Here is a 13946-nt window from a genome sequence, read left to right as displayed (position 1 = left end):
AAACTCCTCTCCTACTACACATTCATCACCCCTAAAGTAGAAACATTTCAATGAAGTGGTCAGATTGAAAAGTGGATCATTTGAGATCAGAACACATTTATTAGCACTATAGCATCCATCCTTTGCCTTCTAAGGAAATCGTTGGTGGTGCTATTAATCTCTTTCAAATGAAAGAAGCAAAAGGAGGTCCGGTGTGGTTCACTGCTTTCTCCAACTGTTTCCCACTTGATGAGTGCCCTATACAGATACCAGCAGCTGAATATAGGTCAACCCAATTATATTCAGAGGATTCAAGATTTTGCCACTGCTTTCCATAAATTTTTCATCAGACTGGAGTTCATCTTCAAAATCTGTCTGCAAGGGAATTCATTGACAAAGATCATGGAAAGGATGATAAAACTTGGAGTACAATTTGATTCATTTGATTCAGTGCCAACGTGGCACCAACGATTATTAGTATTGCTGTCATGTAAGCTAAAATGTATGTTGAGAAATCCTGGTGCACCTTCTTGGTTCCTGGGAATCAGTTGTGTTGGGTACACCAGGGATGACCTGTTTGAATTTTGTGAGATGACAACTCTAACATTAAAACATCAATGTAAAGACAGATGGAGAACTTTGCTCCTTTGATCCTGCTGTTCCAAGCCATGATGTCCTTCATCTGCAACAATACTAATCCTCCCTGGTGAAGTATCTGATTTCTTTTGGCAAGAATAGTACTAAGCAAGAGGTGTTCCTCATATTCACTTGTTGGTATGGATAAAAGATGTACCATAGTTTTGTTCAGACAGCAATGAATGTGTCTAGCCTTTCACACAACAGTATGTGACATGTTCCAAGCTAAAAAATGGTGGTGATAGTGACTTGAGACAGCAAGTGCTATGCTTTCAAAACCAAAGATGTGGAAAGTATTGTCAAAAACCCAGGTGCAAAGGAACAATTTTCATAAGATATCGATTTGGATTCCCACGACATGTAATTTTTCAAGGTACAGTGAACTGCTTTTTCTGTAGTCAGACGTACATTGAAAAGAAAATCATCAAAAAATAATCTGAGGAGAACATAGGCCTTTAAGTATATTAATGACTGAAGTGCTGTGATTCTGATGATGTGGAATGCAAATATCGATATACAATGTGTTGCAGTTAATTCCATCTGTGTTGCTCGGTGGGTCTCTACATGCATTACAAAGTCAGAGAAGACAAAGATTAGGAAGATGTGGGAGGAGATTTCTGCAGAATAGACCCTATCTAAAATTAATACAGCTTTTGCTTGAAAATGCTTTCTCATGTGGAGGTGGGCTCCTATGAGTGTTGTGACCAGATGAGCTTGGCCAGTTTGTTCTCAAAGTCAAGAGGAATTGTTTGGGTAAGTCTAGGCCTTGCAAGCATGTGGAATAGGGTGTTAAAGTCTTTCCCATGAATTCAGTATCTAGCAGAGTTTGATCCAGAAGGCAGACATATTGTAAAGTCTAATATGTTGTATACGTACTATCCCAGAAGAAGTAACCACCTGGACAACATGTGCCTGTATACAAAGAACTTCAGCAATACAGTTTGAAAATGAATGAATTGGCAAACATAGAGGAAGGGATATATTCAATATTAGGATGTGATGTTTGTTTGGTGAGACATAGTAAAGGAATGTAATCAACCACAGAAAACTGATTTGCCAAACTATAGACAGAATGTGTGTAAGGTTGGGGTGCATACTGTAATTGTACCTATCTGCGTTAGCTGTTGACACCGCATTTGCCATTCCTGTTGTTTTTACACTGCCACTGTTAAACTCTGTTTCTTCATTGTTTTAAATCACAGGAAAACACCACTCATTTTAGTTGTTAGAGGGAGTACCTGACTCACGAGGACTCTCCAAGCTTGCTCCAGTCTCTTCCCTGGTCCACCATGGGCTTTCATCCCGATTGTGTAGAGGGAAGCTGCTTCTGGGTGGGCTTGAGGTCGACGCCTAGTCTCCTCTCCTCTTTTTAAAATCAATATAACTGTACAGATTTGAAAGTAGGCACTACCTCCCCCATCCCGTGGTCTGACCATCATCTGATCCCTTTCATCTGGACCGCTCCTGACCGGTACTACCCGTCACACACTACCACACGTATGCAAAGATACTGGTCCAAACTCCAGCTGGACGACTGGCGGATAGCTCTAGATAACACTAGACCATGCAACAATCCAGCCTCATTTCAGCAAATGAGGAATATAACAGCTGGATCTCTAAATCCTTAGACCTAATACTTCCCCTGAAATGTGCGGAATCCAAGCGCAGCTCAAAAACCGCTCCAGGCCTACGGGAACTAAAATGTAAATGCAAAAGACTAGAAAGGAAGTGGAGATTGGATTTCTCCCCCGTCAGGAAAACTGCCTGCAGAGAAATGCTTGGAACTTACAAAAACGAGATTAAATCAGCACATTCGGCCCTTCCAATACACAAACCCGCTGCAACAATTTGGCTGAGTTCTTCCTCCACAAAATTCAAAATATCTACACCTCTTTCCCCCCTATCCCCACCACCGCCCAATCAGCCACACCCCCATCACTGACACCCAACCCCCTGCTATCTTGGAATCCTTTCCTCCTCTCAATCTCAACAAACCCGAGTCTATTCTGCCACAGGTAAAATCAGGTTCTCCCAATGATTAGGCCCCCCCATGTTCTCTGAATTTGGTAAACAACAAGATTCTTCAGACAGTACTCAATTTGCTTAACGCTTCCCTAGCCACTAAGACCGTTCCCCCTCCCTGGAAGTGCGCCATGGTCAAGGCCCTTCTTAAAAAACCTAACATTGATCAGAGAGATCCTAACAACTATTGGCCAATCTCTCTACTCCCCTGGTTGAGTAAGATACTGGAGAAGCATACCAACACTGCGCTAGTAAAATTCCTCTAGACCAACCACATGCTCAACGTCTCTCAAACTGGATTCCGTCCCATGCCTGGGACCGAAACCGCACTACTTGCAGTAACGGAGGAGTCAAGGAAGATCTTGGACCAGGGGGGATCGGCTGCTGTAATCCTCCCTGACCTAAGTGCCGCCTTCGACACTGTCAACCACAGCATGTTACTTCATCGGCCCTCGAGCATAAGGATCTCTGGACAAGCCATCTCCTGACTTGAATCCTTCCTCTCCGACCGTTCTTTTCAAGTGTTTGAGGGTAACATCACCACCCCGAGCAATCCTCTTGTCTGCGGTGTACCGCAGGGCTCTTCCCTGAGACCCACGTTATTTAATGTTTCATGGGGCCCCTAGCTGAGATAGTTTGTCCGTATGGAATAAAAATCATTACCTACGCAGATGACACTCAGCTAGTGGTGGCCCTTAATCAACTGGACACCACCCTCGACAATCTCAGGACCAGCCGGGAAGAGGTCTCAAAATGGATGACTCTGTTGTGCCTTAAACTCAATGGCGAAAAAACTGAGCTTATGTTCCTAGGCAACCCCTCTCCACTCGCGCTCAAGTCACTGTGGCCCCCCTGCCTCAGCGATACCTAAGGATAAAATCAAGATCCTAGGCATATGGCTTGACAAATCCCTAAACTTTAACGCCCAAGCTGCAAAACTATCAGCGACCTGTCTTGGCCTACTCAGGCTTATACAGAAGGTTCTCCCCTTACTGCCTTTCCAAGCTAGACAGGTAATGATCCAGGGACCTGATTTTACATCGCAGGGCAATCTCCTGGTGCTAAACCTCAGTGCAAGCAGACTAGAACACTGTGGCACATGGTGCAGTTTTTCCAGCACTTCGCAGAATTCCGTGGAGTAAAATTTAGCAGACTCCACCCAGGCCCAGTTTTCTTATAGTCACAGTCTTTCCTCCTTAGCTATAACATTCTTCCATCTGTTTTTATCCATAATCGTTTCTTTCTCACCTTTCTTCTTTCTTGCCTTAACTTTAACCACTATACCCCTCCTTCTTCCTACCTTCCCTGAACCCCGCCCAGCAATCCGCCACTTCCCAGGTACCTACTTAATGGATGCTGCACCATGACCCCATTGAGCATGTCCCTGGACATCTCCTCCGCTGCTGCAGGCAAAGCTGCCACTCCAGCTTGTAACTGTTGTCATCTCGTATCCCGTCTACCAAGCTCTGCCCTCTGTGTGTCTCACTTTAAGTCTTGCCTCTGGTCCCGCTACAATTTCATTAGCGCCTTGCATTGACGCTTGCCTACTTCTCTCCACAGTATCATTTGCACCTCACTCTAAACTTTTTCTCCCTCTCTATCTCTCCACGGTATAGTTTGTGACTCCTCCGTTAACTTTTTGCACCTTTCTCTCCACAGCACCCTAAATAACCTTAACCTTATTTCCTCCTTCTTCCCCAAAAATCACAGTTTGTCTTCCTTAAACTTTAACCCTTTCCTGTTTTCTCCCCCAAAGTTGTTGTCTTTCTTCCTTTAGCCCTAAACGTTTTCATCCATTTTCTCCCCTTCAACTGCTGTGTTTTTAATTCTACCCTATCCCTTTTCCTCAGTTTTTCTCCCCGTAACCGTTGTCTTTCTTCCTTAACTTTTTTGCCTCCTTATTTCCCCATAATACTTTGTCTCATTTTTCTTCTTTCCCACCTTCCCCTTAACCAATATCCCCCTCCCACTTCACGCCTTCTCCGAGCTACAAAACGTTCCTTTGCCCCAGGAACCTGCTTAATGGAGTCTGCAAAACTGCTATGCCACAGGCGCGCCGCCAGAGCACCAAAGACAAGCCTGTCTGCACCTATCCATGCCTCTACCACCCCAGGCGCCAGCACCCCTGCATCTTGGCCCACTCATGGCTAACCCAATGCTGAGATAATAGCTCTAAACCTAGGACCTCACCAAGACCAATGCAGCATAACCTCACCACACTACGGCAGGGCCCTTCTCCTGCCAACAATGCAGCTTCTCCTACAACATCAACCCATCCACATTTGGAACCCAGCAAATATCCAGCAAGACAAATGAAATTAAATGCATCCTAATCAATGCCCAATTACTCCACAAACTTGCCACCATAATATAGGACTCCATCACCTCACTGACCCCTGATGTAGTTTTCATCACAGGGACCTGGCTCAACCAGACATCACAATGGCAACTCTGAGTAGCTACAAGATACTTCACTGAGACCGAGTCAGCGAACATGGAGGTGATATAGCCATCTACCACAAAGAATCCCTCCTATGCACAACAAGCACCAATGACATCACCCCCAACATGGAACACCTCAACTTCAAACTCAACACAGACAGCAAATCCACTATCAGTGGAACCCTGGCTTACAGACCACTAGGACGACACCCTGCCTTCTGCACAGACTTCTGACTTCATTGCCCCTCTAGCCATCAGCTGCGAAAACGCCATCTTCCTCGGAGTCCTCAAATTTCTCATCGACAACCCAAGCAATGCAAACACAGCAAATCTAACAGAGAGCATGAACAACCTCAGCTTTGCCCAACTCATCACCGACCCCAAACATACAGATGGGCACACTCTGGACCCTATCTTCATGGACAGCAACAGAATCAAATATAGCCACACCTCTGAAACCATATGGTCCGATCACTTGATTGTCAACATCTCCATCACAACGACCCCTAACACCCCCACCAACAAGACCAGCACCTCCCACAGGAGTTAGAGCAAATTAATAAAAAAGTTATTGATTCAACACCCTCCACATCTCCCCAGAACACCAACAATACCTCCCTTGAGGGGGCAGTCAACAACATCAATGCCTGGATCACCAAGTGTACAAACCTAGTCACACACATCAAACCTTCAAGAGAAAACAGACCCTCAAAACAGTCTACCTGGTTCACTCCTGTACTGAAATCAACCAGACGCAACTGGAAACACCTGAAAAGTATCTGGTGCACCAGCAAAGAACCCAGCAACAGAGCCAATTTCAAAGGAGCTCTCGAAATATACCACCAGCTTCTAAAAACTTCCTAAAGGTAAGCCCTGACCACCTAGCTGGAAGCCAGCTCCAACCACTGCAAGAAGCTCTTCAACATCATCACAGAGTTCAGCAATGCTGCAGTAAACAACAACACCAGCAGCCCCTCGCACGAACTCTGCGACACCCTCAGAGACTTCTTTGACAGCAAAATTACCAATATCTACAAACATTTCAACCCCCAACCACCCAGCAACAACATTGACACTCTCTTCAACAGCAACAATGCCACTGCTAATGTGAAAATCACCTTGTGGAGTCAACTAAACACAAAGACCACTGCCACCATCATGAGCTCCACCCACTCAGTAGCACCCAGGGACCCCTGCCCCCAACACATGTTCAACCTATGAAATACCACCATCAGCACTGAACTCACCACCATCCATCACGTTGGGAGCATTCCCACAGGGATGGAAACACGTGGAAGTAAAGCCTCTGCTCAGAAAACCTACCACCAACCGGAAGAACTCAGGAACTAACAGCCTATCTCCTTGCTCCCTTTCCCGGCCAAGTTTCTGGAAGATGCAACAAACAGTAAACTTTCCAAACACCTAGAGATCAACAGCCTTTTTGCCCAATCCCATTCTAGATTCTGAGCTAATCACACTTAAACCGCACTAATAGCAGCCACTGGTGACATCAAATCTCTCCTCGACCAGGGAGAGAATGCAGCCCTAATCCTCTTTGACCGCTCTGCAGCATTCAACACCAACACCATGTCCCACCACACCCTCCTTCTTGGATCTCATCAGAAGAACTCCACGCGAAAATACCCTGAGATGGATCGCCTCCTTCCTCTCCCAAAGAATCAAACCTCCAGCCGTACACCTCAGACCCAAGAAATATTGTCCACAGGACTCCCCAAGGATCTTCACTAAGTCCAACCCTGTTCAACACCTGCATGGCCCCCCTGGCCACCCCTGCTGAATCCTATGAGATAAACATCACATCATAGGCAGACGACACTCAGCTCATCCTCTCCTTTGCCGCAAACCCCACTAATAGAAAAGCTAATTCCCACAAGTGCATGACCAGCATAGTCAGCAAGATGCAAAACAAAGGTCTAGAGCTCAATGCCAACAAAACAGAGGTATTCATCTTTAGGAACAACACCTCCCCATGCGATGACTCCTGGTGGCCAGCGGAACAGAACCCCACTTCTAAGTAACAAGCATCATACTCGACTACAGGATCACCATGAAAGAACAGATAAACACTGTTTACTCAGTCTGCTTCCTCACTTTCCGCATGCTCCAGAAAATATTCAAATAGATCCCCATCAGCACCAGACGCACCATCACCCAAGCCCTCATCACCTGCTGCCTAGACTACAGCAAATTCCTCTTTGTGGGATGCACCTCACAACTGCTGAACAGACTTTAAATCATTCAAAACTCAATGGCCAGGCTCATCCTCAACCTCCAAAGGAGAGCCAACACTTTCCTCACCTGAAAGTGCTCCACTGACTCCCCATCAACAGAAGGTGCCAGTTCAAACTGCTGACCCACTCATGCAAGGCCCTGCACAACAAAGGCTAAGCATACCTCAACCACAGACTGAACTTCCACCAACCCAACAGACAGCTTTGCTCCCATCTCTCGTCCCTCACCTTCATATACAGCTTTCACAAAAGCAGAACCAACAGCTGCACCTTCTCCTATCTGGCTGCAAAGCCCTGGAACAGCCTCCCTCTCTACCTCTAGATGGCACCCACCCTGCCGAATTTCAGTTCCACTGAAAACCCCCAACAGCAGAACCACCAGTACCTGGATACCCTCTCATGTGATAATTAGCACTATATAAATGCATTGATTTATTGCTTGATTGAGTCTTTCTATTTGGATCTTCTGCAACTGTTGAAACCTTGATGTGATGAATTAGAACTACTTGGAGATTACAACTGCTATTAAGACTCTTTCAGTGCTGCAAAATACAGCATCGTTTGACCAGTCTTTTTAAACTACTTGTAAATGTTGAAAGATGAGATGGAACAGGAAGAAACAATTGCTGCTGAGGTAGCTAAAGAGAGTTCACAAAGCAGTCAAAGTTTTACACCACTGAGTCAAGTTTCACTTGGACAATCAGTTATTCATAATGAAGAAGCTATAGCTATATGTGAGTTTGAGACTGTAATGCAACAAGCAAGAGAGGAAACTGTTGATTGTGATCACTTAGTAGCACAACTCAATGATAAACAGACCAAAATATATATTGAAGTAACAGATAAAATAGAGCATGGATTCCTGCATGAATAAAAAGAACGCAAATGTTCTTTGTTTAAGCCAATACTGCTTTAAATCAGTATGAGAAAGGTTTTTAAATTAAAGTTATTACTGCTTATCTACAGAAGACAACACAATCAAATGTATCATATGTAGTAGCAGCACAACTGGATTAGCTGCACACAAGCTTTAATACACTTCACACCGTCTACTAATGCTACTTGTTGAACATGATTATGAACAGGAATACCAGAAAGTATCTGGTTAAGCTTGTTATGAGATTTCCAGAGTATTTAGGAACCTTAAGCTTTGAATCATCGATTAGGTGAGCATGGCTTTGAAAGTATTGCTCATACACTTAATAATGCAGCATATTTTTAGAACCAATTATGGCGTGCTCTTTGGAGGAAAACATTTAATAGTCTTTGATGATGAACTGCAACTTACGCCCATCACAGGACAGCCAGTTTTTGAGACACTTATATTGAAACAAGAAATTCTTTGGGAAGTATTGGCAGTGTAAGCATTTGGCTGAACTTTGAATACAAGGAACTAGTGAATAATATGGAAAATGAAAATATTCTGAAGACATTAGAGTAGGAGTTCTGACAAAGAAGGGGAAACATGCTTTAGAAAGTCAACTTACCAAGAAACTATTTTCATTTCAACAAAGCAGCAGAACAAATGTACACTCTCACTGAAAAAGATTAATCAATTTTCTGTTTAATGCCCATTCTTCAAGAGTGCTTCAACTTCACCGAACAGTTACTGAAACTGGAGAAAGAAGATATTTTAGAAATTACAGTTATCAATGAAATAGAACACCAGGAAGTAACAATACTACTAAGTGAAAACCTACAGGCAAAATTGGATTCTTTGGAGAAGTTTGTGTTGAAGACTGCAGGATTAGAAAAGTGTGTTAAAAGTGTTGAATATTTTGTGGTGTAATTTAAATGTGGAGAAAGGGTTAGTAAACTGTGCTATAGGCAAAGGTATTGATTTAATAATTTTCCTAATATGAATGAGGTTGATTACCTCGCCATAAACATTGATCAGATTGATGGTATGAAGCAGATTGGCTAATGTATTGTATTTTGCTTGTGAAGGAATGTTATATGCTGCTGCAACAGTTTCTATTGTCTCTAGCATATGCTGTAACTATCCATAAATCTCAAGGTTTAAGTGTACCCAGCTTTTATTAATATTGAAAGTACAGTATTTAAAGAAGATATGTTGTATGTTTCATTATCCCTAGATAAAATATTGTCCAGTTTGTTCTTTGTTGATTTTGATGATAAGAAAGTTAGTGCTGATGCAAACTTTATAAGACCGTACAATCGGTTAGGGCTTCTACGCGCTCCTCATTTAGGTCAGTGTCCTATTTATGAGAAATTGCTAAACTGTCCAAAATGGAAGCTTACAAAAGAGTTGACGGATGTTCAAGAAAAGAAAGGAAACAAGGAGAGCCTAAGAAGGTGTTAAGAAGAAAAAAGTTGAAAATTAGGGCGATATTGTAGGATACCAGTTGGAAAACAATTCCGGTGTCAACTACAATGCAAATAATGTTCTCAATGTACTGTTTCATTTACCACATCTTGCAAATTAAATTCAACAAAACTCAGATAGGAGGCACTGTATCATTTGTACCAAGTTTTACTGAGTAACAGAAGCGTAATACATTCTGCTTCAAGCATTAGAGACCTGTTAGATATTTGTAGCGGATCACTATTATCTACTCTCAACACTCAACACAGAAGGACTTATAATGGTAATCCTTGTAGTTTTAGAAGAAGAAGTAAATATTGATGACTTATTTGGACTGAGTTACAAATGGAACCATGACTGTGAAGACTACTCTTCAAATCGACCGCTGAAATACATTCTGAGTGATTTCTCTACTTAACATTACTACGTTCTAAAACTGTGCCTTTTAACAGACTGATCTAAAAGGCTAGACAAAAAAAGACCTGTCCAAATTGTAGATCAGACTGTATGTCTCTACGTTACAGATACGGAAAACTTGAAAAAAGCATTATGCTAATGTTGCAATGATGCAGAGCAGAGTGATCTAAAATGGAAATAAAAATTGCAAACTCCAAAGCAGGACAAATTTCAATATCTGGAAGAACATACACTACAGTGGCTATCATCTTTCATGAAGGACTTCGTACAACTTCAGCACACTAAAATGTGTGTTTAAGAAGTGTAAGTGAATGGAAGTAATGCAACTACAGCAAGCTTACAATGAACCAAAAAATACCTTTCATACTTTCAAATTCATACCTCTTCTTTCTTCAACTAAAAGCTGTGGTAAAATTAATTACCTGGTACTGAATTTCTATGCGGTAAAGTCAATAAGAATAACTCATAATAAATAAGAGGCAAAATCCGTGATATTTGAGGTTTCTCAAAAAGGGTTTTATTCCTATAAAAGGAATTGGGATTAGCATATTGGCTCGAGCCAAGGTGGCATACCGTTCCGTCACCACATAGGTTCGGGAAGGGACAGACTGACAGAGTCAATGGTAATATGCGGGTATGCAAGTATGCGAGTATGCGACAATACATTATTGACAGGCATTCATATATATAGTCAATGCATTACAGTAAAGGCATATGCAGGAGGCGTATCAGCTGAGAAGAGAGATAAGAGTGCATGTACGTAATACAAAAAGGCGTTACAATAGGCGTGCATGAAGGCGTGAACAAGAACGTCATTTATCATGATGTCACAAGTAGGCGGATCCAGGAGTGAATCCGGCAGTGTCAGCAAAAATACATGGCAGAGATGCGCGCGCAGCAGTATGACGTGTAATGTACGTGTAACTTGAGGGGTGAAGGGGGACTTGACATTTAGCCCTACATGTGGAGACAGATGTCTGGTGTCAGATCAACCTAATCCCAAATCGTATCTAATATCTCATGTTTAAGGAACTGTATTATCTGGAAGGAAAAGGTCTCTCGGACAAGGGGCTATTCTATACTGGCTGTGAGTGCGTGTATGAGCGTCTACGTGTCTGCATGAGATGCGAGGGGTGCGAGGGATGCGAGGGAGGGCATGGGCCTACCATGGAAACAAAGCCATGAATTACTTGCATAGAGACAGCGAGGCCAAGCCCTTTGCTCTGCAGCTGGAAGGATGTTGACATGAAACTACTAGACGGGAATGTATTTTCGAGGAGTGGAGCAGATCATTTGAAGGTTGAATACAGTCTTGGCAGGCAACAGGCTGAGCCAAGTACCGTTAGCCGCACAGGGAGTGAGGCAGAGGTCACGGGTACAGATGCAAGCCCAGGTTTGAGATTCAGAGTCAGAAGGCAGGAAAAGGCTCGATGGCAGAATTCAGGGCCTACTTCGCCAGAGCTGAAAAACGTGTAAAGTACACTACATAAAGACGTTGGCATGGCATATTTAGGAACGGACTATTTGACCCATTCATGGTGGATCTGAAAGAGGACATGTTAACGTTGGACGCAAATGTATTTGCGTCTTCATAGCTTGAAGGGGAGGGAACATACATGTACTTGTAGCGTGTACACGGAGTCGTTGGGGGTCTAAGATAGGGGACACAATTGATCACAAAATTTATATTACCTCATTCCCTCCTTGTCCCCTACGGACCCTTCATGATATATCGATCTGCATGAATCGATCAATCTGTTCATGTAACATCATTTGCTCTTCTTTCTTCTTTTGACGTTTTGAATGGGAATTCGAATGCGGAATACATGATGTGGCGCACAGGCCGCAAATCGCCGGTCCACATTGTAAACATAGGCAGCAACTGAATACTATGAGAAGGCCAATGCCTAGGAAGGATAGGATCTTCCATCCCCAAGCGGTCAACGTTGTCCAGAACCAACCGGACCAAGTCCAGGTGCCTGGATTCTGATGTATCAGACTTGCAATTTTATGGAGACGTGTTATAGCTTTATATACCGTTGGCGCGTTTTCTGGAATGAAAACACAGCAACTTGACCAGATGACCTTACAAGCTCCACCCCTATCAGCTAGGATGACGTCAATGACGAGACGATTCTGAAGAACAACAACCGCATGGCGGACTGCTCTTCTGTTAAGTTGCCTAAAGCGGAGGTAGTTTCATTCACTACTGCTTCGAGAGTTCTAGTTAATTTGCGTATCAGTTTACTATTGAAAACGGCACCTAAGTAGGGGAAGAAACCTTTATTGAAGTCTGTGTATTGCTCCCATGCCGTTTCAGTGTAGTCGACAATCGGGAGATCTCTTCGGAGTCTATTGTTTACTAGATTGGTATTTCTGTGATAATCAGGAGGAGCTAGGAAGACAGGTGGCAGAAGGAATGCAATGTAACAGGTACCATCCCAATCTGGAGGCAAACGTATGTATGCGATATGGCCACAGACAAAGTAGGAATGACGAGTAGCTCTAAACGTGGATTTGCCTTGATCACTGAATTCGATCACAGTAGTACATTTACTATGACCTAAGTGTATGGAACCATTCTTTCTGATACATAATTCACCTTTGACTGGTAACACTGACATAGCAGGTAATACTGGTGCGGCTTCGGATTCAACAGTAAGAATCATGAGGTTAATTGTGTAATTTCCTAATCCATATACTTCATTTTCTAGATCAGTTCCTGTTCTAGTGGGAAGTCCCTTCTTGTCAGGGTAACAGACTTTAAGTAGAACTAAGTTCAGGTTTCCCCAAACCCAATTCCCATCGTAAACAGCAATGTCAGAATCTAGGGAATTAATCAATCTAAACCATGCCCCACAGGAGCCATTGTGAGTGAACGGGTACGGAAAGAGGGGCAGAACTCCCTTGTATTTCTGGTAGGGAGAGAGTCGGCCACATATCCAGCAGTTTGTAGCATTGTTAGTCTGATGGGAGTGATGTAACATACTAATGAATGTGTTGTTGCGCAGCGCAAGTCTGTAAGACAATTCATGGGGAGGTAATTCGCTAAAAGAATGTTCGGCAGTGACATTGTAAGCAGATTGTGCACGCTTGAAAATAGGGTAGTACATGTGTAATAATATACTGGCAGCAATAATAAGAAGGCTTAGAAAAAACAAAATTAATAATGTCACTATACAGTGACTACGAAGTGATTTACAATATATACGTTTCTTGAGTTGTCTCTGTCTATCTCTCTCTCTATCTCGGTCTAGGGGATACATGTCAGAAACTAATTTAACCGATTCACCTAGGGGAGGACTTAAACAATTAAACTGTCTGACTTGCTAGACCGTAACTTTAGTCTATATTCATCGGAGGCGGTTTTCTCAACCAGGGGGAGTTTGGAGTCAGTTTGTGGAGGAGGGCAGGGCTTAGAATCCAAGTCCGAAGGAAGTCCGTGAAATCTTTTGATGTGGCTCGAGTGCAGCCAACCTTTTCTGCCCTCCAATTTAACAGCCGTCCTTGTCGTCAGAAGAACCAACTTCGGGGTCTGCCAGCGGGGCTCCAGTGGACTTCTCCGGTCAAAATTCCGCATGAACACAAAATCGCCAGGGACCACTTCATGGGGCTTCACCTCGGTGTTGTCGGGAAAGGCTGCAGCTACTTGTGAACGACAAGATTGTAGTGCAGACATCAAGGAGGCAAGGTAATCTGTCAACATAACGCAATCAACATCTGTGATTTTACGAGGTATAGGCGTCCCCCACATATTTGGTGGCCTACCGAAGACCACTTCATACGGGGATAGCCCGGTTCGAGAGTGTGCAACCATCCTCATATAGAAAAGGGCAACTGGTAAGGCTACTATCCAGTCAACGCCTTTCTCT

Source organism: Lissotriton vulgaris, chromosome 3_1 (genome assembly GCF_964263255.1).
Source record: "Lissotriton vulgaris chromosome 3_1, aLisVul1.2, whole genome shotgun sequence".
NCBI lineage: Eukaryota > Metazoa > Chordata > Amphibia > Caudata > Salamandridae > Lissotriton > Lissotriton vulgaris.
Note: the sequence above shows the minus strand (reverse complement) of the source record.